This window comes from Stegodyphus dumicola, chromosome 11 (assembly GCF_044657685.1).
Source record: "Stegodyphus dumicola isolate Sdum_Otavi_A_Nest chromosome 11, ASM4465768v1".
NCBI classification, from domain to species: domain Eukaryota; kingdom Metazoa; phylum Arthropoda; class Arachnida; order Araneae; family Eresidae; genus Stegodyphus; species Stegodyphus dumicola.
In genome coordinates this window covers 87,935,179-87,958,228 of record NC_140778.1, presented here as the reverse complement: position 1 = coordinate 87,958,228, position 23,050 = coordinate 87,935,179, and the positions used below count along the sequence as shown (strand labels likewise).

At 32.0% G+C, this 23,050-nt stretch overlaps 4 non-coding genes across 4 annotated transcripts; all 4 read left to right on the top strand.

The window, feature by feature from the left end:
* The first annotated feature begins 449 nt into the window (after nucleotides 1–449).
* LOC146994194 (U4 spliceosomal RNA) lies at nucleotides 450–590 on the top strand. Its single transcript, XR_015044180.1, has one exon. It is a non-coding gene; the product is annotated as a U4 spliceosomal RNA (small nuclear RNA).
* Nucleotides 591–8,542: 7,952 nt separating this feature from the next.
* On the top strand, nucleotides 8,543–8,683 carry LOC146994193 (U4 spliceosomal RNA). The gene has a single exon (XR_015044176.1). It is a non-coding gene; the product is annotated as a U4 spliceosomal RNA (small nuclear RNA).
* A 7,924-nt stretch (nucleotides 8,684–16,607) lies between these two features.
* Nucleotides 16,608–16,748, top strand: LOC146994192 (U4 spliceosomal RNA). Its single transcript, XR_015044171.1, has one exon. It is a non-coding gene; the product is annotated as a U4 spliceosomal RNA (small nuclear RNA).
* Nucleotides 16,749–22,017: 5,269 nt separating this feature from the next.
* LOC146994191 (U4 spliceosomal RNA) lies at nucleotides 22,018–22,158 on the top strand. The gene has a single exon (XR_015044170.1). It is a non-coding gene; the product is annotated as a U4 spliceosomal RNA (small nuclear RNA).
* Nucleotides 22,159–23,050: the final 892 nt, after the last annotated feature.

Here is a 23,050-nt window from a genome sequence, read left to right as displayed (position 1 = left end):
GTGGACAGTTCACGGGAGGGTGACTCCCACGTGACTACCACTGTCCAATCCGTGTTTTACAGAAAGGATGAATTTGAAAATTTTGTTTAGCTAATCTGTTGCACTTAGTTGTGCCATTTGTCTTCATTTAGATCGTGATATTAGTTTAATTATTCCAATCTAGATAACCTGTTTCAAAACTTGATAATTATTAATATTTCCAATATTTCTCATTGTACGCGTAAGCTGGTGACCACCCGCGTGACAGGCTCCTGCCTGTCACGCGGCTCCCTTACTCACCTACATTTCACAAAATTTGACAAGTTTCGCCTAGTTGGCGCGGCGTAAATCGCCTTAATTAAAAACTTAAGTACCAACGCCTTAGGGCAATTTACCAACAGAGACGGTTAAAGTAGCGGTTGGCTACTAATTGCCGCCTAGCCATTGACTCGATTTCGATTGTTAGTGTTAGCTTTGCGCAGAGGCAGTGTCATAGCCAGTGAGGATCTACCGAGGCGTGACTACTGCTAGTTGAAAACTTTTCCCAATACCCCGCCGTGTCGACGTGAAATACCGTTGGCTCAGGCAATTTTTGGGAACCCTTTCGGGGGTTTTTTAATTAAACAATAGAGTTAAACATCAAACACTTAGCGTCGAGTTATGAGGACCATGAGAAATGATCTCGTACTCTCATCGTTTTACAGAACGATCCTTCTGTAAAACGATGAGTTACTTCCCTTGTTTCTTTATTATTTTAGGATTGTTAGCGTAAGAAATTCATATTTAGCTTCTTAATCAAGAAAGAAGACAGGATTGAATTTTACGATCATTTTATTTTGATTTTAATGGTTAATTGTTGAAATAAAGTCATACATGAATGCTGATTAGAAACAAAATTTTGTTACTTTAGTTTTAATTTATACGAATATATAGTTATTGATCTGAAGAATTAGATTCCGCTCATTTTCATGTGACGGACATTTTGCTAGATTTTCAATTTGAGGTGAAGTACTTGCAGGTTTTCGCGTTTAACAAGTACATAAATAAAAGCTTCAAATGCAGAATTGATTGTATTTGCAAGCTTAACCGACATTAGGAAACTGCGAAGGCAAACTTAAATTTTTGTGTGTCTATTCCAAGAGCATGAAAGACGTAAGGAAAATATAATTAACGCCATAACTAGAAACTGTGTGATAAATGTCGTCCTGAATATAAGGAAACGACATATATAACATCAACGTTTATGTTAAGAGTGTGTTCCAGAAAAGGGGAAGGTATTTTGGGTGCTTGATCAACAGAAAGAATACATGGAGATGGCTGCTATCGTAGTACGAGGAGTGTGACGCGGGGGGGGGGAAGAAATAAGCCACGTCGTGTAAGGGCAGGACAAAGCTGCCCTTACTTTATGGGAACAACTGATAAACGTCATCTGGTATCAAGCATGGACCTTATAAGAAATAGACAAACCCAAACGGGTTTTCTCCCTCGTCTGAGGCGTTGCCAGCTGTCACCTTGATCACATCCGGAGGAGTAGGGACAACTAGCAGAAATTTAACATTGGTTGCCTATTGCAGCGTGTATAATTATCAAGAAAAAGCTGTATGTAGCGCCTCATTTCACAAATTAGAATTTCTATATATTTTTATTTTTGAAATTGAGATTGATTTTTAAAACTTTAGCATATTTATCAAGCATAATTAACGTTTCAAATAATTATAAAGCTATTGCATGCTTTCAGTGTTGGATATTTTTTTAGCTTTTCGTATGCTGTAAGGAAATTTGTAACTACTTCTTTTAGTAAATAATATTTTTAATCTGAACTAAGAGAAAATTTCAAACAAGCAATTTTCTCTTGCAATTTTTAGGCTTTTTATTGGTGTAAATAAGTAAAAAGTACTAAAATATTTAACAACGAATTTTTGAAAGGTTTGTTTAAAATTCTAAATTGTGCTTCTTTTTTAAAACTGTAGGTGAGTATTATAGCACAATTTCTATAAAGGAATTTTATTTCAATTATCTTTCATAATACATCATAGTGATAAACACTTTTGATGTCTTAAAAATTTTTATACATTAATTCTAATATTAAAATTGTATTTAACCGTAATAATTACTTTGCTTGTATTTTATAGTCACTATTTTTTTAAATTTACTTTTAGTTCTGCATAAGATTTTTTTTTTTTTATTTACTGTTAATTTAATTTATTAACCCAAAGCGGCGGTCGCCTAGAAAGGCTGTTAGTATCGAAACTGCATTTTGCGCTGTTTTACTATAAGTGTCCGTGTCTCCTTGCAAATTGTTGTTACCAAAGATTATCGCCTTGTATTATATGTAAAGAATTTAAATAATGAAGGAATCTGCATGAATACACGTATGTTTCTTACACTTTGACAAAAAGGACAGTATCTAGAGCCATCAAATTTTGAATAATGTAATCCTCCACTCGAACATGGGCATCTGGACGGCCGTATTTCGAATTTGTTTTAATCTGTTTCATATTTTGTAAAACTTTAACGAATTTTTGATTAACAAATTCATTGTGTTCACAGCGAGCGATGGTAACACTTAATGGAAAATAATATTTTTATCTCCAGTGCGGAAATTCCAAACATATGTTGTTTTCAAATGTATGTGGTTTACGGGCGAAGAACATGATATTCAGTAAATATAGGTAACACACAGAACGAGTAAAAAAGGTTCCTTTTGGGCATAATAGAAAATCTGATTGCTTCTAAGTTTTATTTTATCTATTTTTTTTCCTTCATTATGCTCTGAAAATTTTATGCTCAGAATTTTATAAATTACTAAAATAAATAATATACTTTAATGTTAATAATTTAATGACGATATAATCAAATAAATGATCGTTTTGTAATGTTATTATAGTTTTGAAAATCACTGCCTGAAAATGTTCATTAAATTTTTTTTTTAAATTATCAGATCTTGTTTAATTTTACCTTATTTATTTCAAAGCGTCACGTACTATCAATCTTATTTAATTTTTCTTTATTTTTACGTAAAATTAAGTTCATAAAATTTGTGGTTAGAGTTTTTACCTATTGTACAAGAATTACGAGTGAAAAAATGCAGGAAATGCAGTAAAACGTGCTTTAAAGAGATATATTAAATCGTATTTGACAAAAAAAAAAAATTGTGACTTTCATAATCTCATCACTATACAGCGCATCACATTTAATAATTAAAAACAATTATGTGATACAAACGCCATAGGTTTCAGTTTTAAAGTAAACCAGATCGTGCCTACTCTTTCTTGCCGTCGGTCGGTGACGCGCGCCCCGCCCAATGAGATATTCCATCTGTTAGGTCTTAGGTCTTCGCTTATTCAATAGGTATACGACCGTGAAGTCTTTACTTATCGATAACTGTCCTTAGTAGGAATCCTAAAAGTGAAAAAAAAAAAAAAAATTTTTTCCAAATATTGGAATAAACCTGTACACTTGAAGTGTTGAATGACATCCAATGTGGCAGTATGTAACAGTGGCATAACTTCGGCAAAATAGCAATTTAACATCTGAAGCATAACTTTCACATCGTTAAAAAAATTTAACACATCTGTAGCATAAAAACTTTGGCATAACTTTCTCCTCGTAGGTACTACGGCTGAGTGTCCTCCTTCCTCAGTGTCTTGGAAAAACATGTAGACCATAGACCATCACGTTTGTAAGAGGTGTACGACCCGTGAGGGCCTTTACCAATCTATTATTGTGTTCTTATCGGATAAATCTTCTAGTTTAGAGAACCTGAGTAATCAGGGGCTTTTCTGGAGAATTTTTGTTTTTGACTGTACTAAGCAACTGTTTGGAATGAACTTTTTGGGGTGAAGTACATATACTTTGAAGATATTTAATTATCTTTACAATGGGTACTATTTTTCGATAGGTTTAAAATGCATTCTTCTTTATAATAATTCTTATTTTTGCTATAATTCTATGGTATATACTGTATATTTATTTCCTATACAAAATACATTTTTGCGGTAATTTGTAATATATTTTTATGACACGGCACGTTGCATTATAAATATGGTACATTCTTAATAATAATTCTTTTTTGCTATAATTCTTGGGTATATACTGTACATTTATTTCCTATACAAATACATTTTTGCGGTAATTTGTAATTTATTTTTACAACACGGTACGTCGCATTAGTAAATATGGTACATTTTTTCTTTACAATAGGTCTTTTACATTATTCTTGAGTGCATTTTTCTTGAGTAAATAAGGTGCATTTTTTTCTTTTCAATAATTCTTTTTATACTAACTCTTGACATGATGAGTATAACTATAAAATTTTTTTACTCTATGTACATAATTGCATTTGATCCAAGATAAAAGGTTTTCTTGATTATATGCTAAAAATTTGATACTTAAAATATTTACAAGTGCTTAGCATTTTAAGGTTCCGCTGAAGGTCGAACCCTGGATGCTATGAGAAGCGCAGTGGTAATGGTTTTTACAGCTCGGCTACGGAGCTCTTCTTGTTTTTTCACCATTTGCTGTTGTGGTCGATGGTTCTGGGTCGTTTAAATGGCTGAGAGACTGTATAGTCATATTTTCCTAATTTTTTGAGTACATCATGATTGCTATTGTCTAGGTTTTGAAAGAAGTTATGTGAATGGATGAGGATTTCAGAATTAAAAATTTTGATTTTTAGATCTCTATGCAGAGTGGAGTTTCTTACAAACCATGGTGTGTTTGTTATTAATCGGAGAGCTTTATTTTGGATTTTTTGCAGAATTTCTTGATTGTTTTTGCAGCGAGTGCCCATGCCGGTGCTGCGTAAAGTAGAATAGGGCGAATACTTTGTAGGTAGAGGATTATTTTTGTGTTTATATTTAGGGGTGAATTTCTTCCTATGAGTGGATATATTGACATTAATGCTTTGAGGGCTTTATTTCTTACTTCTATTATATGGTCTTTAAATGTGAGCTTTTCGTCCAGGAGAACTCCTAAATACTTCGTTGTTGCTTTTCGAGGAATGATATTGTTGTCAAATTTTATGTCATTATATGTGCGTTTTGAGTGGGTTCTTCTGAAGATTATAACTGTTGATTTGGCTGCGTTGATTTTGATCTTCCATTCTTTATACCATGGAGAAAGCTGATTTGTTGCATTTTGTAGTTTTTGAATAGCAAGATCCGGATTTAGAGAATTACAGATGATTGCAGTATCGTATCACATTATAACCCATACAACACTCTGCACAGGCTTCGGAGTTGGGGAACTTAAATTTGGATAACCCTGTATATCTGTGTTGATCTGTGTTGGTGTTGCACTGAGATGTGAGCTTATGGTAAGATTAAATGTCAAACCTAAATAGATGAGTGACATATGGTCTTAAGTTGAAATCTTTGCTAAGCAATTTAAAGTTGTCTGCGTAGTGTATGGTGTTGTTACTGACTGCTTTAGTGGAAAGATTATTATTTATCCTTTTGATGTGAGATTTTATATCTTCAGTTTTGAGGTGTTTATGCAAATCTTCGTTACGAATAAACATAAGATGCAGCTGTGATCTTTCGTAAGAAGTTAATTGAACCTGGTCCCTTCAGTACTGAACCTATGCCTTCAGTCAGAGTCAATATCACAAGAATACATGGAGGGTGCAAGGAGAAGGTTAGCAACATTTCTCCTCTGGGAGGCTGTTACTGAATCTTTTGTTATGTATTTCGATAGACAGTTCTTAGTTCCAAACTATTATGGAGACAATCATCTTACAGATGCTGAAATTTTGTGACGAACCTTATTGATTTGCATACTAAACTTCTCGCATGTAAAGTTCTTTCTTCTTCTTGTCCTTATTTTTTTTTTCCAAGATTCAAATAGGCATAAAAAATAAAATTAAAAAAAAATTAAGTAAAAGGGCTGCTAATATATAAATTTAATAATAATATTATGTTAATGAAATTACAAATTAATCCTAACAAATAATGTAACCAAAATAAGTTTGCAAATGAATTATTTTATTTTCAATAATTTCAAATATTGTAATTCAACAACACTTTAATATATGCAAAATAAACTCACGTACAAAGCCCTATTCACGCATATAGAAGCACATAAAAAGAAACGTATAAGACATAAATTATCAATTTTGTTCAGTAATTTCAAAAACATATGCAGTGAAATTCGATTTAGATTATCTTCTTTGCTTTCTTAGTTCTCTTCTAAAATGGTTTGAGTGTCATAAAAGAAATTAGGGGACACAGAACTTCTTAAATTAAAACTTAATTATTTAATCCCAGAGCTTATAAGAAACGATTTCTATCATTTTGGGTTTTTGGTTTGCACATAATTCCATTTACACATACTACTATTAGGAGATGGTTTGGTTTCGAAACACACTAGAGCTATCTGCCTAAGAGAGAAATGCCTTCGTGAAAAGGTTTTTAAGGAAAATTGGTCTCTATCTACATTACACATGAAGTAAACCACGAAAAACGACCATACAGGATACAGGTAGCCTTTTTCGCGAGACTTGAGACCGGGTCGAACAATCACATTTTAACGAGTTTCTCGTTTAACCATTGGTGGATTCCGATGTGCTGGAATTGCTTACTAAGGACATAATGCTGTTGGACATTGTCAAATAAATAATCCATTATGAAGCATCAAGTGGAAAGTCGCGAATAGTAAACGCAGCAAGAGGAATCGTGAATTGAAAGAATTCTGCATTAACTTCCAGTTAAAAAATACTATAATGAATAAAGCTAAAGTAAATAATGGATTATGTTTGCAATGAGAATAAACCAAACTGTTGATTAACGTATAAAAATGCAGCAAGAAATAAATACATGTCACGTAGAAAACGAAACAAATCTCAGGTTCAAAAGTATGGGCGGAGTCTAAGTATGTTTTCAGCGTCCTCTGTCTAATCAAACGTTATCATGAAATCATAACTGTTTATTAACAATTGTAATCGTTGTAGTCAATCTATCACGTTAGTCTGCACTGATAGGAAATGAAAAGGTAAGTATAAAAAGTCGAGTAATGTAATGAATCAATTATAGAAACTTCGCGTAGAACTTATGGGGAAGGGGCAATGCCAGAAATTTGCCAGGCTAAGGAAAGGAAAACCATGAACAAAATGAAAAATACAAGACGCAATAAACATATAATAAGATTAAAATAGCTAACTATATATAAATCAACACTATCAGAGAAATAAATCATTAAGAATTAAATGCTGAAGGAAAATCTTGAAACTGTAATTACAGTCGATCGTATTTTATTTATTTGCTAATCTCGTATTTTATATTCTTATAGGCTTTCTTGAAACTTATACTATATGAATACATACATATATGTATTAATTAATACATATATGCATGTATAAACAGAGAGAAATTTAATGATAATATTTGTCGCAATCGATTTGTCATCGCTAGAAGAGTTATTATAATCATTTTAAAAAAACAGTAATTTTGCGATATCGCAAAAATTCTGGAAGATAAATTGCAGTGAGCTGAGTTTAAGATAAAGTTTATGTTTCAGTAAAGTATAAATGAGAAGTTATATATGAAAAAAGAGTTTTTATGGCAGAAAAAAATATTCTTTTATATTACGAAGTAGTTCTTTACAGTATTGATACCAAAATATCCACTCAGAAACTTGCTTATTCCTTCAGAAATTATGATCAGTAATCACTTTAAGGAGTAGGCGTCTGTGGGTAGTGGCAGTCCCAATTTCTTAGCACATTTAGAGATGCATATTATGTAATCCATAATGAAAATTATTACACAAAAACGGTTAATAGAGAATTCATATAATGCAGGAAGAGAAATGTATTATGAAAAATACAAAATTCTGTGTTATTTGTAAGTTCAATTCTTGCATTTTTTTTTTTTTTTTTTTTTTTTGCTTAAAGTTTTTGCTTAAACCTTTAACATTACTAGTTGATGAGTATCCAATATTTTCTGAAGACATCTATGTTTACCTTGTGAAAAAGAGAACAAGTGTGGATATTTAAATAGATTAGGTTATTCGAATAGCAAAAGAACACAAACGTTATCTGCTAGGGGAAGGATGCCTTGGTGGAGAACTTTCTGAGAAAAACTGGCTTATATTCACATTACACATGGAATATTTAGACAGAATACTTGTTCCATGATAAAATTAAATAAAATAAGTTCACGCATATGAATATCCGAACTTTTATCAAAAAACTGCTTGAAATTGAAGGAATATTTAATAACTAGTTGGGTAGGTTGGCAAATTAATTTTTTTAATACACATAAATTAAATGTAATAATGCAGGCTTTGTGAACTGAGTATCCTTTAATTTAGTGTAACTAGCGAAAATGTTTATTCCAAAAAAGAATAACCATACTCCATTTCTGATACGAAGCGAATATTTAGAGACTAACAAATTTAACAGAAAAAATGCTCTCTTACTATCTGATTTCCTTATAACCAAGTCGATTACATCTATTAATAGTAGTTGATAAGAATAGGGAAAGCAAGCTAACGCTTTTTAAAGAACGCTCCCGCTTTTTAAATACAAAAAAGGTATACTGATAAATCCAATAGACATGTTCCTGTTAGCTTTGCGCAGAGGCAGTGTCATAGCCAGTGAGGTTCTCCCGAGGCGTGACTATTGCTAGTTGAAAACTTTTCCCAATACCCCGCCGTGTCGACGTGTAATACCGTCGGCTCAGGCAATTTTTGGGAACCCTTTCGGGGGTTTTTTAATTTAACAGTAGAGTTATGAGGACTATGAGAAATGATCTCGCACTGTCGTCGTTTTTCTAAAACGATGAGTTACTTTCCTTGTTTCTTTATTATTTGAGGATTGTTAGCATAAGAAATTCAAATTTAGCTTCTTAATCATGAAAGAAGACAGGATTGAATTTTACGATCATTTTATTTTGATTTTAATGGTTAATTGTTGAAATAAAGTCATACATGAATGCTGATTAGAAACAAAATTTTGTTACTTTAGTTTTAATTTATACGAATATACAGTTATTGATCTGAAGAATTAGATTCCGCTCATTTTCATTTGACGGACATTTTGCTAGATTTTCAATTTGAGGTGAAGTACTTGCAGGTTTTCGCGTTTAACAAGTACATAAATAAAAGCTTCAAATGCAGAATTGATTGTATTTGCAAGCTTAACCGACATTAGGAAACTGCGAAGGCAAACTTAAATTTTTGTGTGTCTATTCCAAGAGCATGAAAGACGTAAGGAAAATATAATTAACGCCATAACTAGAAACTGTGTGAGAAATGTCGCCCTGAATTTAAGGAAACCATATATATAACATCAACGTTTATGTTAAAAGTATGTTCCAGAAAAGGGGAAGGTATTTTGGGTGCTTGATCAACAGAAAGAATACATGGAGATGGCTGCTATCGTAGTACGAGGAGTGTGACGCGGGGGGAAGAAATAAGCCACGTCGTGTAAGGGCAGGACAACGCTGCCCTTACTTTATGGGAACAACTGATAAACGTCATCTGGTATCAAGCATGGACCTTATAAGAAATAGACAAACCCAAACGGGTTTTCTCCCTCGTCTGAGGCGTTGCCGGCTGTCACCTTGATCACACCCGGAGGAGTAGGGACGACTAGCAGAAATTTAACATTGGTTGCCTATTGCAGCGTGTATAATTATCAAGAAAAAGCTGTATGTAGCGCCTCATTTCACAAATTAGAATTTCTATATATTTTTATTTTTGAAATTGAGATTGATTTTTAAAACTTTAGCATATTTATCAAGCATAATTAACGTTTCAAATAATTATAAAGCTATTGCATGCTTTCAGTGTTGGATATTTTTTTAGCTTTTCGTATGCTGTAAGGAAATTTGTAACTACTTTTTTTAGGAAATAATATTTTAAATCTGAACTAAGAGAAAATTTCAAACAAGGAATTTTCTCTTGCAATTTTTAGGCTTTTTATTGGTGTAAATAAGTAAAAAGTACTAAAATATTTAAAAACGAATTTTTGAAAGTTTTGTTTAAAATTCTAAATTGTGCTTCTTTTTTAAAATTGTAGGTGAGTATTATAGCACAATTTCTATAAAGGAATTTTATTTCAATTATCTTTCATAATACATCATAGTGATAAACACTTTTGATGCCTTAAAAATTTTTATACATTAATTCTAATATTAAAATTGTATTTAACCGTAATAATTATTTTTGCTTGTATTTTATAGTGACTATTTTTTTAAATTTACTTTTAGTTCTGCATAAGATTTTTTTTTTTTTTTTATTTACTGTTAATTTAATTTATTAACCCAAAGCGGCGGTCGCCTAGAAAGGCTGTTAGTATCGAAACTGCATTTTGCGCTGTCTTACTATAAGTGTCCGTGTCTCCTTGCAAATTGTTGTTACCAAATATTATCGCCTTGTATTATATGTAAAGAATTTAAATAATGAAGGAATCTGCATGAATACACGTATGTTTCTTACACTTTGACAAAAAGGACAGTATCTAGAGCCATCAAATTTTGAATAATGTAATCCTCCACTCGAACATGGGCATCTGGACGGCCGTATTACGAATTTGTTTTAATCTGTTTCATATTTTGTAAAACTTTAACGAATTTTTGATTAACAAATTCAATGTGTTCACAGCGAGCAATGGTAACACTTAATGGAAAATAATATTTTTATCTCCAGTGCGGAAATTCCAAACATATGTTGTTTTCAAATGTATGTGGTTTACGGGCGAAGAACATGATATTCAGTAAATATAGGTAACACACAGAACGAGTAAAAAAGGTTCCTTTTGGGCATAATATAAAATCTGATTGCTTCTAAGTTTTATTTTATCTATTTTTTTTCCTTCATTATGCTCTGAAAATTTTATGCTCCGAATTTTATAAATTACTAAAATAAATAATATACTTTAATGTTAATAATTTAATGACGATATAATCAAATAAATGATCGTTTTGTAATGTTATTATAGTTTTGAAAATCACTGCCTGAAAATGTTCATTAAATTTTTTTTTTAAATTATCAGATCTTGTTTAATTTTAAATTATTTATTTCAAAGCGTCACGTACTATCAATCTTATTTAATTTTTCTTTACTTTTACGTAAAATTAAGTTCATAAAATTTGTGGTTAGAGTTTTTACCTATTGTACAAGAATTACGAGTGAAAAAATGCAGGAAATGCAGTAAAACGTGCTTTAATGAGATATATTAAATCGTATTTGACAAAAAAAAAAAAAAAAAAAAAAAAAAAAAAAAATTGTGACTTTCATAATCTCATCACTATACAGCGCATCACATTTAATAATTAAAAACAATTATGTGATACAAACGCCATAGGTTTCAGTTTTAAAGTAAACCAGATCGTGCCTACTCTTTCTTGCCGTCGGTCGGCGACGCGCGCCCCGCCCAATGGGATATTCCATCTCTTAGGTCTTAGGTCTTCGCTTATTCAATAGGTATACGACCGTGAAGTCTTTACCTATCGATAACTGTCCTTAGTAGGAATCCTAAAAGTGAAAAAAAAAAAAAAAAAAAAAAAAAAAAAAAAAAAATTTCCAAATATTGGAATAAACCTGTACACTTGAAGTGTTGAATGACATCCAATGTGGCAGTATGTAACAGTGGCATAACTTCGGCAAAATAGCAATTTAACATCTGAAGCATAACTTTCACATCGTTAAAAAAATTTAACACATCTGTAGCATAAAAACTTTGGCATAACTTTCTCCTCGTAGGTACTACGGCTGAGTGTCCTCCTTCCTCAGTGTCTTGGAAAAACATGTAGACCATAGACCATCACGTTTGTAAGAGGTGTACGACCCGTGAGGGCCTTTACCAATCTATTATTGTGTTCTTATCGGATAAATCTTCTAGTTTAGAGAACCTGAGTAATCAGGGGCTTTTCTGGAGAATTTTTGTTTTTGACTGTACTAAGCAACTGTTTGGAATGAACTTTTTGGGGTGAAGTACATATACTTTGAAGATATTTAATTATCTTTACAATGGGTACTATTTTTCGATAGGTTTAAAATGCATTCTTCTTTATAATAATTCTTATTTTTGCTATAATTCTATGGTATATACTGTATATTTATTTCCTATACAAAATACTTTTTGCGGTAATTTGTAATATATTTTTATGACACGGCACGTTGCATTATAAATATGGTACATTCTTAATAATAATTATTTTTGCTATAATTCTTGGGTATATACTGTACATTTATTTCCTATACAAATACATTTTTGCGGTAATTTGTAATTTATTTTTACAACACTGTACGTCGCATTAGTAAATATGGTACATTTTTTCTTTACAATAGGTCTTTTACATTATTCTTGAGTGCATTTTTCTTGAGTAAATAAGGTGCATTTTTTTCTTTTCAATAATTCTTTTTATACTAACTCTTGACATGATGAGTATAACTATAAAATTTTTTATTCTATGTACATAATTGCATTTGATCCAAGATAAAAGGTTTTCTTCATTATATGCTAAAAATTTGATACTTAAAATATTTACAAGTCCTTTGCATTTTAAGGTTCCGCTGAGGGTCGAACCCTGGATGCTACGAGAAGCGCAGTGGTAATGGTTTTTACAGCTCGGCTACGGAGCTCTTCTTGTTTTTTCACCATTTGCTGTTGTGGTAGATGGTTCTGGGTCGTTTAAATGGCTGAGAGACTGTATAGTCATATTTTCCTAATTTTTTGAGTACATCATGATTGCTATTGTCTAGGTTTTGAAAGAAGTTATGTGAATGGATGAGGATTTCAGAATTTAAAATTTTGATTTTTAGATCTCTATGCAGAGTGGAGTTTCTTACAAACCATGGTGCGTTTGTTATTAATCGGAGAGCTTTATTTTGGATTTTTTGCAGAATTTCTTGATTGTTTTTGCAGCGAGTGCCCATGCCGGTGCTGCGTAAAGTAGAATAGGGCGAATACTTTGTAGGTAGAGGATTATTTTTGTGTTTATATTTAGGGGTGAATTTCTTCCTATGAGTGGATATATTGACATTAATGCTTTGAGGGCTTTATTTCTTACTTCTATTATATGGTCTTTAAATGTGAGCTTTTCGTCCAGGAAAACTCCTAAATACTTCGTTGTTGCTTTTCGAGGAATGATATTGTTGTCAAATTTTATGTCATTATATGTGCGTTTTGAGTGGGTTCTTCTGAAGATTATAACTGTTGATTTGGCTGCGTTGATTTTGATCTTCCATTCTTTATACCATGGAGAAAGCTGATTTGTTGCATTTTGTAGTTTTTGAATAGCAAGATCCGGATTTAGAGAATTACAGATGATTGCACTATCGTATCACATTATAACCCATACAACACTCTGCACAGGCTTCGGAGTTGGGGAACTTAAATTTAAAACCCTGTATATCTGTGTTGATCTGTGTTGGTGTTGCACTGAGATGTGAGCTTATGGTAAGATTAAATGTCAAACCTAAATAGATGAGTGACATATGGTCTTAAGTTGAAATCTTTGCTAAGCAATTTAAAGTTGTCTGCGTAGTGTATGGTGTTGTTACTGACTGCTTTAGTGGAAAGATTATTATTTATCCTTTTGATGTGAGATTTTATATCTTCAGTTTTGAGGTGTTTATGCAAATCTTCGTTACGAATAAACATAAGATGCAGCTGTGATCTTTCGTAAGAAGTTAATTGAACCTGGTCCCTTCAGTACTGAACCTATGCCTTCAGTCAGAGTCAATATCACAAGAATACATGGAATGTGCAAGGAGAAGGTTAGCAACATTTCTCCTCTGGGAGGCTGTTACTGAATCTTTTGTTATGTATTTCGATAGACAGTTCTTAGTTCCAAACTATTATGGAGACAATCATCTTACAGATGCTGAAATTTTGTGACGAACCTTATTGATTTGCATACTAAACTTCTCGCATGTAAAGTTCTTTCTTCTTCTTGTCCTTATTTTTTTTTTCCAAGATTCAAATAGGCATAAAAAATAAAATTAAAAAAAAATTAAGTAAAAGGGCTGCTAATATATAAATTTAATAATAATATTATGTTAATGAAATTACAAATTAATCCTAACAAATAATGTAACCAAAATAAGTTTGCAAATGAATTATTTTATTTTCAATAATTTCAAATATTGTAATTCAACAACACTTTAATATATGCAAAATAAACTCACGTACAAAGCCCTATTCACGCATATAGAAGCACATAAAAAGAAACGTATAAGACATAAATTATCAATTTTGTTCAGTAATTTCAAAAACATATGCAGTGAAATTCGATTTAGATTATCTTCTTTGCTTTCTTAGTTCTCTTCTAAAATGGTTTGAGTGTCATAAAAGAAATTAGGGGACACAGAACTTCTTAAATTAAAACTTAATTATTTAATCCCAGAGCTTATAAGAAACGATTTCTATCATTTTGGGTTTTTGGTTTGCACATAATTCCATTTACACATACTACTATTAGGAGATGGTTTGGTTTCGAAACACACTAGAGCTATCTGCCTAAGAGAGAAATGCCTTCGTGAAAAGGTTTTTAAGGAAAATTGGTCTCTATCTACATTACACATGAAGTAAACCACGAAAAACGACCATACAGGATACAGGTAGCCTTTTTCGCGAGACTTGAGACCGGGTCGAACAATCACATTTTAACGAGTTTCTCGTTTAACCATTGGTGGATTCCGATGTGCTGGAATTGCTTACTAAGGACATAATGCTGTTGGACATTGTCAAATAAATAATCCATTATGAAGCATCAAGTGGAAAGTCGCGAATAGTAAACGCAGCAAGAGGAATCGTGAATTGAAAGAATTCTGCATTAACTTCCAGTTAAAAAATACTATAATGAATAAAGCTAAAGTAAATAATGGATTATGTTTGCAATGAGAATAAACCAAACTGTTGATTAACGTATAAAAATGCAGCAAGAAATAAATACATGTCACGTAGAAAACGAAACAAATCTCAGGTTCAAAAGTATGGGCGGAGTCTAAGTATGTTTTCAGCGTCCTCTGTCTAATCAAACGTTATCATGAAATCATAACTGTTTATTAACAATTGTAATCGTTGTAGTCAATCTATCACGTTAGTCTGCACTGATAGGAAATGAAAAGGTAAGTATAAAAAGTCGAGTAATGTAATGAATCAATTATAGAAACTTCGCGTAGAACTTATGGGGAAGGGGCAATGCCAGAAATTTGCCAGGCTAAGGAAAGGAAAACCATGAACAAAATGAAAAATACAAGACGCAATAAACATATAATAAGATTAAAATAGCTAACTATATATATCAGAGAAATAAATCATTAAGAATTAAATGCTGAAGAAAAATCTTGAAACTGTAATTACAGTCGATCGTATTTTATTTATTTGCTAATCTCGTATTTTATATTCTTATAGGCTTCCTTGAAACTTATACTATATGAATACATACATATATGTATTAATACAAATATGCATGTATAAACAGAGAAAAATTTAATGATAATATTTGTCGCAATCGATTTGTCATCGCTAGAAGAGTTATTATAATCATTTTAAAAAAGAGTAATTTTGCGATATCGCAAAAATTCTGGAAGAAAAATTGCAGTGAGCTGAGTTTAAGATAAAGTTTATGTTTCAGTAAAGTATAAATGAGAAGTTATATATGAAAAAAGAGTTTTTATGGCAGAAAAAAATATTCTTTTATATTACGAAGTAGTTCTTTACAGTATTGATACCAAAATATCCACTCAGAAACTTGCTTATTCCTTCAGAAATTATGATCAGTAATCACTTTAAGGAGTAGGCGTCTGTGGGTAGTGGCAGTCCCAATTTCTTAGCACATTTAGAGATGCATATTATGTAATCCATAATGAAAATTATTACACAAAAACGGTTAATAGAGAATTCATATAATGCAGGAAGAAAAATGTATTATGAAAAATACAAAATTCTGTGTTATTTGTAAGTTCAATTCTTGCATTTTTTTTTTTTTTTATTATGCTTAAAGTTTTTGCTTAAACCTTTAACATTAATAGTTGATGAGTATCCAATATTTTCTGAAGACATCTATGTTTACCTTGTGTAAAAGAGAACAAGTGTGGATATTAAAATATATTAGGTTATTCGAATAGCAAAAGAACACAAACGTTATCTGCTAGGGGAAGGATGCCTTGGTGGAGAACTGTCTAAGAAAAACTGGCTTATATTCACATTACACATGGAATATTTAGACAGAATACTTGTTCCATGATAAAATTAAATAAAATAAGTTCACGCATATGAATATCCGAACTTTTATCAAAAAACTGCTTGAAATTGAAGGAATATTTAATAACTAGTTGGGTAGGTTGGCAAATTAATTTTTTTAATACACATAAATTAAATGTAATAATGCAGGCTTTGTGAACTGAGTATCCTTTAATTTAGTGTAACTAGCGAAAATGTTTATTCTAAAAAAGAATAACCATACTCCATTTCTGATACGAAGCGAATATTTAGAGACTAACAAATTTAACAGAAAAAATGCTCTCTTACTATCTGATTTCCTTATAACCAAGTCGATTACATCTATTAATAGTAGTTGATAAGAATAGGGAAAGCAAGCTAACGCTTTTTAAAGAACGCTCCCGCTTTTTAAATACAAAAAAGGTATACTGATAAATCCAATAGACATGTTCCTGTTAGCTTTGCGCAGAGGCAGTGTCATAGCCAGTGAGGTTCTCCCGAGGCGTGACTATTGCTAGTTGAAAACTTTTCCCAATACCCCGCCGTGTCGACGTGTAATACCGTCGGCGCAGGCAATTTTTGGGAACCCTTTCGGGGGTTTTTTAATTTAACAGTAGAGTTATGAGGACTATGAGAAATGATCTCGCACTGTCGTCGTTTTTCTTAAACGATGAGTTACTTTCCTTGTTTCTTTATTATTTGAGGATTGTTAGCATAAGAAATTCAAATTTAGCTTCTTAATCATGAAAGAAGACAGGATTGAATTTTACGATCATTTTATTTTGATTTTAATGGTTAATTGTTGAAATAAAGTCATACATGAATGCTGATTAGAAACAAAATTTTGTTACTTTAGTTTTAATTTATACGAATATACAGTTATTGATCTGAAGAATTAGATTCCGCTCATTTTCATTTGACGGACATTTTGCTAGATTTTCAATTTGAGGTGAAGTACTTGCAGGTTTTCGCGTTTAACAAGTACATAAATAAAAGCTTCAAATGCAGAATTGATTGTATTTGCAAGCTTAACCGACATTAGGAAACTGCGAAGGCAAACTTAAATTTTTGTGTGTCTATTCCAAGAGCATGAAAGACGTAAGGAAAATATAATTAACGCCATAACTAGAAACTGTGTGAGAAATGTCGCCCTGAATTTAAGGAAACCATATATATAACATCAACGTTTATGTTAAAAGTATGTTCCAGAAAAGGGGAAGGTATTTTGGGTGCTTGATCAACAGAAAGAATACATGGAGATGGCTGCTATCGTAGTACGAGGAGTGTGACGCGGGGGGAAGAAATAAGCCACGTCGTGTAAGGGCTTACTTTATGGGAACAACTGATAAACGTCATCTGGTATCAAGCATGGACCTTATAAGAAATAGACAAACCCAAACGGGTTTTCTCCCTCGTCTGAGGCGTTGCCGGCTGTCACCTTGATCACATTTTTGCGGTAATTTGTAATTTATTTTTACAACACTGTACGTCGCATTAGTAAATATGGTACATTTTTTCTTTACAATAGGTCTTTTACATTATTCTTGAGTGCATTTTTCTTGAGTAAATAAGGTGCATTTTTTTCTTTTCAATAATTCTTTTTATACTAACTCTTGACATGATGAGTATAACTATAAAATTTTTTATTCTATGTACATAATTGCATTTGATCCAAGATAAAAGGTTTTCTTGATTATATGCTAAAAATTTGATACTTAAAATATTTACAAGTCCTTTGCATTTTAAGGTTCCGCTGAGGGTCGAACCCTGGATGCTACGAGAAGCGCAGTGGTAATGGTTTTTACAGCTCGGCTACGGAGCTCTTCTTGTTTTTTCACCATTTGCTGTTGTGGTAGATGGTTCTGGGTCGTTTAAATGGCTGAGAGACTGTATAGTCATATTTTCCTAATTTTTTGAGTACATCATGATTGCTATTGTCTAGGTTTTGAAAGAAGTTATGTGAATGGATGAGGATTTCAGAATTTAAAATTTTGATTTTTAGATCTCTATGCAGAGTGGAGTTTCTTACAAACCATGGTGCGTTTGTTATTAATCGGAGAGCTTTATTTTGGATTTTTTGCAGAATTTCTTGATTGTTTTTGCAGCGAGTGCCCATGCCGGTGCTGCGTAAAGTAGAATAGGGCGAATACTTTGTAGGTAGAGGATTATTTTTGTGTTTATATTTAGGGGTGAATTTCTTCCTATGAGTGGATATATTGACATTAATGCTTTGAGGGCTTTATTTCTTACTTCTATTATATGGTCTTTAAATGTGAGCTTTTCGTCCAGGAAAACTCCTAAATACTTCGTTGTTGCTTTTCGAGGAATGATATTGTTGTCAAATTTTATGTCATTATATGTGCGTTTTGAGTGGGTTCTTCTGAAGATTATAACTGTTGATTTGGCTGCGTTGATTTTGATCTTCCATTCTTTATACCATGGAGAAAGCTGATTTGTTGCATTTTGTAGTTTTTGAATAGCAAGATCCGGATTTAGAGAATTACAGATGATTGCACTATCGTATCACATTATAACCCATACAACACTCTGCACAGGCTTCGGAGTTGGGGAACTTAAATTTGGATAACCCTGTATATCTGTGTTGATCTGTGTTGGTGTTGCACTGAGATGTGAGCTTATGGTAAGATTAAATGTCAAACCTAAATAGATGAGTGACATATGGTCTTAAGTTGAAATCTTTGCTAAGCAATTTAAAGTTGTCTGCGTAGTGTATGGTGTTGTTACTGACTGCTTTAGTGGAAAGATTATTATTTATCCTTTTGATGTGAGATTTTATATCTTCAGTTTTGAGGTGTTTATGCAAATCTTCGTTACGAATAAACATAAGATGCAGCTGTGATCTTTCGTAAGAAGTTAATTGAACCTGGTCCCTTCAGTACTGAACCTATGCCTTCAGTCAGAGTCAATATCACAAGAATACATGGAATGTGCAAGGAGAAGGTTAGCAACATTTCTCCTCTGGGAGGCTGTTACTGAATCTTTTGTTATGTATTTCGATAGACAGTTCTTAGTTCCAAACTATTATGGAGACAATCATCTTACAGATGCTGAAATTTTGTGACGAACCTTATTGATTTGCATACTAAACTTCTCGCATGTAAAGTTCTTTCTTCTTCTTGTCCTTATTTTTTTTTTCCAAGATTCAAATAGGCATAAAAAATAAAATTAAAAAAAAATTAAGTAAAAGGGCTGCTAATATATAAATTTAATAATAATATTATGTTAATGAAATTACAAATTAATCCTAACAAATAATGTAACCAAAATAAGTTTGCAAATGAATTATTTTATTTTCAATAATTTCAAATATTGTAATTCAACAACACTTTAATATATGCAAAATAAACTCACGTACAAAGCCCTATTCACGCATATAGAAGCACATAAAAAGAAACGTATAAGACATAAATTATCAATTTTGTTCAGTAATTTCAAAAACATATGCAGTGAAATTCGATTTAGATTATCTTCTTTGCTTTCTTAGTTCTCTTCTAAAATGGTTTGAGTGTCATAAAAGAAATTAGGGGACACAGAACTTCTTAAATTAAAACTTAATTATTTAATCCCAGAGCTTATAAGAAACGATTTCTATCATTTTGGGTTTTTGGTTTGCACATAATTCCATTTACACATACTACTATTAGGAGATGGTTTGGTTTCGAAACACACTAGAGCTATCTGCCTAAGAGAGAAATGCCTTCGTGAAAAGGTTTTTAAGGAAAATTGGTCTCTATCTACATTACACATGAAGTAAACCACGAAAAACGACCATACAGGATACAGGTAGCCTTTTTCGCGAGACTTGAGACCGGGTCGAACAATCACATTTTAACGAGTTTCTCGTTTAACCATTGGTGGATTCCGATGTGCTGGAATTGCTTACTAAGGACATAATGCTGTTGGACATTGTCAAATAAATAATCCATTATGAAGCATCAAGTGGAAAGTCGCGAATAGTAAACGCAGCAAGAGGAATCGTGAATTGAAAGAATTCTGCATTAACTTCCAGTTAAAAAATACTATAATGAATAAAGCTAAAGTAAATAATGGATTATGTTTGCAATGAGAATAAACCAAACTGTTGATTAACGTATAAAAATGCAGCAAGAAATAAATACATGTCACGTAGAAAACGAAACAAATCTCAGGTTCAAAAGTATGGGCGGAGTCTAAGTATGTTTTCAGCGTCCTCTGTCTAATCAAACGTTATCATGAAATCATAACTGTTTATTAACAATTGTAATCGTTGTAGTCAATCTATCACGTTAGTCTGCACTGATAGGAAATGAAAAGGTAAGTATAAAAAGTCGAGTAATGTAATGAATCAATTATAGAAACTTCGCGTAGAACTTATGGGGAAGGGGCAATGCCAGAAATTTGCCAGGCTAAGGAAAGGAAAACCATGAACAAAATGAAAAATACAAGACGCAATAAACATATAATAAGATTAAAATAGCTAACTATATATATCAGAGAAATAAATCATTAAGAATTAAATGCTGAAGGAAAATCTTGAAACTGTAATTACAGTCGATCGTATTTTATTTATTTGCTAATCTCGTATTTTATATTCTTATAGGCTTCCTTGAAACTTATACTATATGAATACATACATATATGTATTAATACAAATATGCATGTATAAACAGAGAAAAATTTAATGATAATATTTGTCGCAATCGATTTGTCATCGCTAGAAGAGTTATTATAATCATTTTAAAAAAGAGTAATTTTGCGATATCGCAAAAATTCTGGAAGAAAAATTGCAGTGAGCTGAGTTTAAGATAAAGTTTATGTTTCAGTAAAGTATAAATGAGAAGTTATATATGAAAAAAGAGTTTTTATGGCAGAAAAAAATATTCTTTTATATTACGAAGTAGTTCTTTACAGTATTGATACCAAAATATCCACTCAGAAACTTGCTTATTCCTTCAGAAATTATGATCAGTAATCACTTTAAGGAGTAGGCGTCTGTGGGTAGTGGCAGTCCCAATTTCTTAGCACATTTAGAGATGCATATTATGTAATCCATAATGAAAATTATTACACAAAAACGGTTAATAGAGAATTCATATAATGCAGGAAGAAAAATGTATTATGAAAAATACAAAATTCTGTGTTATTTGTAAGTTCAATTCTTGCATTTTTTTTTTTTTTTATTATGCTTAAAGTTTTTGCTTAAACCTTTAACATTAATAGTTGATGAGTATCCAATATTTTCTGAAGACATCTATGTTTACCTTGTGTAAAAGAGAACAAGTGTGGATATTAAAATATATTAGGTTATTCGAATAGCAAAAGAACACAAACGTTATCTGCTAGGGGAAGGATGCCTTGGTGGAGAACTGTCTAAGAAAAACTGGCTTATATTCACATTACACATGGAATATTTAGACAGAATACTTGTTCCATGATAAAATTAAATAAAATAAGTTCACGCATATGAATATCCGAACTTTTATCAAAAAACTGCTTGAAATTGAAGGAATATTTAATAACTAGTTGGGTAGGTTGGCAAATTAATTTTTTTAATACACATAAATTAAATGTAATAATGCAGGCTTTGTGAACTGAGTATCCTTTAATTTAGTGTAACTAGCGAAAATGTTTATTCTAAAAAAGAATAACCATACTCCATTTCTGATACGAAGCGAATATTTAGAGACTAACAAATTTAACAGAAAAAATGCTCTCTTACTATCTGATTTCCTTATAACCAAGTCGATTACATCTATTAATAGTAGTTGATAAGAATAGGGAAAGCAAGCTAACGCTTTTTAAAGAACGCTCCCGCTTTTTAAATACAAAAAAGGTATACTGATAAATCCAATAGACATGTTCCTGTTAGCTTTGCGCAGAGGCAGTGTCATAGCCAGTGAGGTTCTCCCGAGGCGTGACTATTGCTAGTTGAAAACTTTTCCCAATACCCCGCCGTGTCGACGTGTAATACCGTCGGCGCAGGCAATTTTTGGGAACCCTTTCGGGGGTTTTTTAATTTAACAGTAGAGTTATGAGGACTATGAGAAATGATCTCGCACTGTCGTCGTTTTTCTAAAACGATGAGTTACTTTCCTTGTTTCTTTATTATTTGAGGATTGTTAGCATAAGAAATTCAAATTTAGCTTCTTAATCATGAAAGAAGACAGGATTGAATTTTACGATCATTTTATTTTGATTTTAATGGTTAATTGTTGAAATAAAGTCATACATGAATGCTGATTAGAAACAAAATTTTGTTACTTTAGTTTTAATTTATACGAATATACAGTTATTGATCTGAAGAATTAGATTCCGCTCATTTTCATTTGACGGACATTTTGCTAGATTTTCAATTTGAGGTGAAGTACTTGCAGGTTTTCGCGTTTAACAAGTACATAAATAAAAGCTTCAAATGCAGAATTGATTGTATTTGCAAGCTTAACCGACATTAGGAAACTGCGAAGGCAAACTTAAATTTTTGTGTGTCTATTCCAAGAGCATGAAAGACGTAAGGAAAATATAATTAACGCCATAACTAGAAACTGTGTGAGAAATGTCGCCCTGAATTTAAGGAAACCATATATATAACATCAACGTTTATGTTAAAAGTATGTTCCAGAAAAGGGGAAGGTATTTTGGGTGCTTGATCAACAGAAAGAATACATGGAGATGGCTGCTATCGTAGTACGAGGAGTGTGACGCGGGGGGAAGAAATAAGCCACGTCGTGTAAGGGCTTACTTTATGGGAACAACTGATAAACGTCATCTGGTATCAAGCATGGACCTTATAAGAAATAGACAAACCCAAACGGGTTTTCTCCCTCGTCTGAGGCGTTGCCGGCTGTCACCTTGATCACATCCGGAGGAGTAGGGACGACTAGCAGAAATTTAACATTGGTT